Source organism: Plecotus auritus (genome assembly GCF_963455305.1).
Source record: "Plecotus auritus genome assembly, chromosome: 3".
Lineage (NCBI taxonomy): Eukaryota > Metazoa > Chordata > Mammalia > Chiroptera > Vespertilionidae > Plecotus > Plecotus auritus.
In genome coordinates, this window is record NC_137772.1 from 203,783,364 (window position 1) to 203,788,952 (window position 5,589).

Sequence of the window (5,589 nt, forward strand, 5' to 3'; positions counted from 1 at the left end):
TGCCTGGGCAGGATCCCTCCTGGGACAAGGGAGAAGTGTTTATATTGGTTTATTTTATTCTTCTTACACGTTGAAGGGGGTGGCAGGGGAGTGTCTGCCAAGCATGGTTTCCTTCTGCTTGCTCACCTGACCTGCCCATGTGATGCCTTTCCCTTCCTTCCCTGCTGCCCTGAGCTAACACACATGAGATCATCCAGGATGAAACTGGGGCCCCCATTGTATTGCATGGAGATTGCGCTCCACAAGAACCTGCCTGATCCAGGGAGGGTTGGGGTCATTCACTGTGGGAAAAGCTCAATTTAAACAAAGCCGTAGCTTAGATAGGTGCTGGCTGAGCCATTTGCGGAGGGTTTATCATCCCTTCTGTCTGTTTCCTTGGAAACTACCAACTCAAGATAGCAGTGGAATGGTGCGTCTCCTTATCTGAAACCCTGATTCTCCCGGCCAGTGACTTAGATGCCCCAAGCAAGTGTGGGATGTCCCTTTCTTACTGATATGATGGCACACAGCCACGTTTTAGGTAGGCTAGGATTTGGGCTCCTACCCGGGGCTGGCGCAGGGGGCGGGGATGCAGCCTGCTGCTCCAGTTGTTACATGATGGCATAACAGACAATTTGCATATTCTTCTATTATTAGTATAGATGTGTTTTCCATCTTGGTATATGCAAGTTCTTTCCATTTTTAATCTACTCTTTATAGAAAGTTACATTTAATAATTTTTCTTTCAATGAGGAAATACACTCAATTTGGTCATCTATGCTAGTTTTATATACACTGATTTGGTTTGGCATTGTTTTGGGATGTTGCAATAATTTTCATAAATGAGATTGACTTTCCTTTTTTTTTCTGAACATGTTCTCATCCTGAGTATCAAGGTAATTCTAATTTTAGTGAAGGAAATATCAACTATTCATTTTCCCCCTACTGATTGGAAGAGTTTGTGTAAGTTATAATGATCTCTTTCTTGAAAATTCATTATTTCTCTCCTGTGGATACTATTTGCCTTTCGTGTTATCCATAAGCAAAATTTTTATGTAACCTACTGATTGCATAACAATTGTTTTAGCTTTATCAAACATTGCAGAAGAACTTGTGCCTGTGTTAATTTTATCTCACACATATTATAAAAGTAAATATGGTCTATTTGTTCTATTAGCTGAAGTTGATTGCCTAAAATTATCTCATTGATTAATTAAAGTGTGGACTCACTGATTTAAATTTTGTTTTTATGAGTACATGTTTATGAGAGTTAATATGAGTAACTGCTTTTTTAGTTTTTTCCCTCAGTTTTCTTCTTCAAAGTGTATTATTATCAACATCATTATTATTATAACATTAAAAGAAGCTCCAATTATTTTGTAAATAAAACTTTTATTTCAGAACTAGAGGCCCAGTGCACAAAATTTGTGCACAGAGGGGTGGGGTCCCTCAGCCCTCCTGCACCCTCTCCAATCCAGGACCCCTCGGGGGATAGTGACTGCCAGCAGTCAGGCATCCCTCTCACAATCTGGGATCTCTTGCTTCTAACCACTCGCCTGACTGCCTGCCTAATCATCCTTAACCACTCTAGCTGCCTGCCTGATCACCCCTAACTGCCTCTGCTTGTTGACCTGATCACCCCCTAACTGCCCCCCTGCCAGCCTGGTCACCTCCTAACTGGTGCCCTGCTGACCCAGTTGCCCCCTAACTGCTCCCCTGCTGGCCTGCCTGATCGCCCATAACCACTCTACCTGCCTGCCTGATCACTCCTAACTGCCTTTTCTTGCTGGCCTGATCACCCCCAACTGCCCCCTACTGGCCTGGTCACCCTCTAACTGCCCCCCTGCCAGCCTGGTTCCCCCTAACTACTCCCCTGCTGGTCTGGTCCTCCTCTAACTACCCCCCTGCAGGCCTGGTTCCCCCCTAACTACTCCCCTGCTGGTCTGGTCCTCCTCTAACTACCCCCCTGTAAGCCTGGTCGCCCCCTAAGTGTCTGGAAGGAAGTCTGACATCTGGAAGATGTCCGGTCAACCTGGTCTAATTAGCATATTACCCTTTTATTAGTATAGATAGCTTTACATTTACAAAATATAAAAGTAGTACAGAAAGTTCTCATATATCCTATATACTCAGTTTCCCTTATTTATTAAGTTATATTAGTATGGTACATTTGTCACAGTGAACTGATGACATTGATGCACTATTATTAAATAAAGAATGTACTTTATTAAGATTTTCTTAGTTTTTACCTAATGTTATTTTTCTGTCCATTATCTCATCCATTACATTTAGTCATTATATCTCTTTTGTCTCCTTTATTTGTGACAGTTTACTTATCATTTTATAAGATAGCACAAATTATGAGTTGCTAAAAATCAGAAGATTCAGACATTAATTGATTATGTTCTTATTCTGCATAAGACTTGGTGGTATGGTTTTGAATAATAATGAGGAGTAATATAATAAGTCATGTTCACAAGAAAAAATAAGAAAAGGGACCAGAGATTGATCTGAGAAACCCACCTATATAAAAAATGAAACAATAATGGCTACAATTGACCATGTGGCTAAGCATATGATGATTTATCATAGAATTTCTATTTTGTATACACTTTATATTTTTTTGACAGACAATGTTTAGTTTTTATCTCACAATCATAAACTTAACTCTGCAATCCAGCTAGACTGGGAAGGGGTAAGGAAATGATGGAACCCAATAAACTGGCAAGAGCACAAAGATTATAGAACATCCCAAGCAAATTGGGGTGAAGGGGTGCTCTCCTGAGCTACAGAAGGAATGGTCTGGTGGAAAGATAAAACACAAGCCAAATTTATTAGAGTTGTCCACAATCAGCAATGGTGATCTTCCTGCTGGTCTTGCCATTCTTGGACCCAAAGCCTTCCATGGCCGTCACAATATCCATGCCTTCTTTCACCTGGCCGAAGACCACATGCTTGCCATCCAACCATTCAGTCCAGGCAGTGCAGATGAGAAACTGGGAGCCGTTTGTGTTAGATCCAGCATTTGCCATGGACAAGATGCCAGGACCAGTTTCAGGATGAAGTTCTCATCCTCAAATTTCTCTCCATAGATGGACTTGCCGCCTGTGCCATTATGGCGTGTGAAGTCACCACCCTGCCACATAAATCCCAGAGAAATTCTGTGAAAGCAGGAACCTTTATAAGCAAATCCTTTCTCCCCAGTACTCAGAGCACAGAAGTTTTCTGCTGTCTTTGGAACTTTGTCTGCAAACAGCTCGAAGGAGACGTGGCCCACGGGCTTGCTGTCGATGGCAATGTCGAAGAACACAGAGGGGTTCACCATGGCTGGTCACGGGCGGCTTTGGGGCAGCAGCATCTGCCAACATTTTATATTTTCACTAGAGGCCCGATGCACGAAGATTCATGCAAGAATGGGCTTACCTTACCCAGGCTGCTGACACCACCTTTGCTCCAGCCCAGAGCCTCCTTTCTGCCTTCGCTCTGGCCCCAGAGCTGCCTTTCCGCCTTCCCATGCTGCCCAGAGGCACAGAGTGGCTGGGGTGGTGCGTAATGCCTGTGTCGTCACTATGGCAATGATGCAAGCGTCCCGCCCCTGGCTGCTTGGGCGCCTGTGCATGCAAATTAACCCGCCATCTTTGTTGGGTTAATTTGCATACTCACTCCTGATTGGCTGGTGGACATCATGAAGGTACAGTCAATTTGCATCTTTCTCTTTTATTAGTGTAGATTGTTAGATCATGTATGGATACATATGTAGACATATATATGTGTGTGTGTGTCTTTGTGATTTTGCACATATATGTTTATATACATGAAAAATATCTATAATTCCAACTTACATGATACAGAACACTTGATTCCACTCAAACTTATGTGCACAGGATGATTAAAAAGTTTAATTTTCTTCTCTGTTTCCTTTCACACAGTTATTTACAACCATTTTTTATAACTTTTAACTTTTGATTCAGAAAGAGAATATGTAATCTTACCAACTGTTTCTCAAAACCTTGGGACAATTTTTATCACTGAATTCAACATTTCAAAGTCATAAAATGCTATTAGGACCTAATATTTATTTCACCAATTAACAAAATCTTATGTGTAGTGAAGAGGCAGATGGGAGTACTGTGATTTGTACTTTTTTTTTTTTTTCAACAGGAAAATGAGGTTAGAATAACGTCACATTTATTTTTTTAGGGGATTGAAGTTGATTGAACATCTCTTGTTTCATTTCTAAATTGGGAACTCAGAACATTGCACCACTTTCAATTTTTCACAAGAAGCAGGACCATCCTTCTCTGATCAGGTGTGTATGTGTGTGTGTGTGTGTGTGTGTGTGTGTGTGTGTGTGTGTGTGTTTCTAACACTATTATTCAAAAAATGGGAAACTCTTGAGGTTTGAACCTCAAGAAAATATTTCCAAAAATATTTACACAATAAAGTAATTCTAATTGTTTCTTAAGTGTTTAAATAGAAATACTGAAGACAAGGAATGCTATTACTTCCAAAGTGTACCTTTTGCACTTTATTTAATGATAGATAAGTAGGATACATTTTTTAAAGAATCAAAAGTTAAGATGAGCCTTTTCTTTAAATAAAAGCAGAAGAATGACTCTTTACATTTGGGAGTAAAAAACGAGTTTCAATTTGAATTCTCATCTTTATGAATATTGTGCTCTTAATGCAAGACACTCATCTTACATGATAGACAACTTTACTTACAAAATAAAATAAATTATATCTGTTGCTTTCAACTATCATGTTTAAATATGAAACCAGTTTTATTTTTAAAATCTAAACACTATGCATATTTATTAAATAGGATTTTTTTTTTCTGAGAGTCATTCTAGACATTGGAAATGTTACTATTTAAACAAAGGTGAGATTACTTTGTTACTGATAATGCTGCTAATAACTTGTTGTAAATAAGGAGGAGGATGATAGGGACAGAAGTTGAATGAATAAGTACTAAGAAAAAACATTCAACAAACATTCATTTATGTACCTCACCCAAGTTTACCTTGCAAAGAAAGCAATTATCACCAAATAAAATAAAATTGTAAATAGAAAACTGTCATTCAATATCAGTGACGGGAACATTTTTAATTAAGTATCTTAAAGAGGGTGAATTTAAATGAACTCACATATTTTTACACTTTAAAAATAATTGTTTATTATTTTATAACAAAAATAAATTTAAAAATAATTTTACATTGCTTGATATGAATCCTCATTTTCATTCTTCCCTTTTTTTATATATACTAGAAGCCCGATGCACAAAATTTGTGCAAGGGACTCAGCCCTCGCAGCCATGGTGGCTTGTTTCAGCCCTTGCAGCCCTGGCTTTGTCCAGAAGGTTGTCTGAAAAGACATCCAGAAGGTTGTTTGGCTGTCTGGTCTAATTCTTACGTTTTTATTATTATAGATGCCTGGGAGAAATTTTTCTGTATTCTCACTTCTCCAATCAAAATAGATGATCACCACACAGAAAGAAAACAGAAAGCAATTTTTTTTTCTTTATTGATTAAGGTGTTACATACGTGTCCTTATCTCCCCATTGCCTCCTCACCCCACCCCCATCACCCCCCTGGTGTCTGTGTCCATTGG

General features: G+C 39.2%; 1 pseudogene across 1 annotated transcript; it reads right to left on the minus strand.

Moving 5' to 3' along the window:
• Positions 1-2,813: 2,813 nt before the first annotated feature.
• Positions 2,814-3,304, minus strand: LOC308243604 (peptidyl-prolyl cis-trans isomerase A-like; annotated as a pseudogene). Its single transcript has one exon. The product of its transcript is annotated as a peptidyl-prolyl cis-trans isomerase A-like (transcript).
• Positions 3,305-5,589: the final 2,285 nt, after the last annotated feature.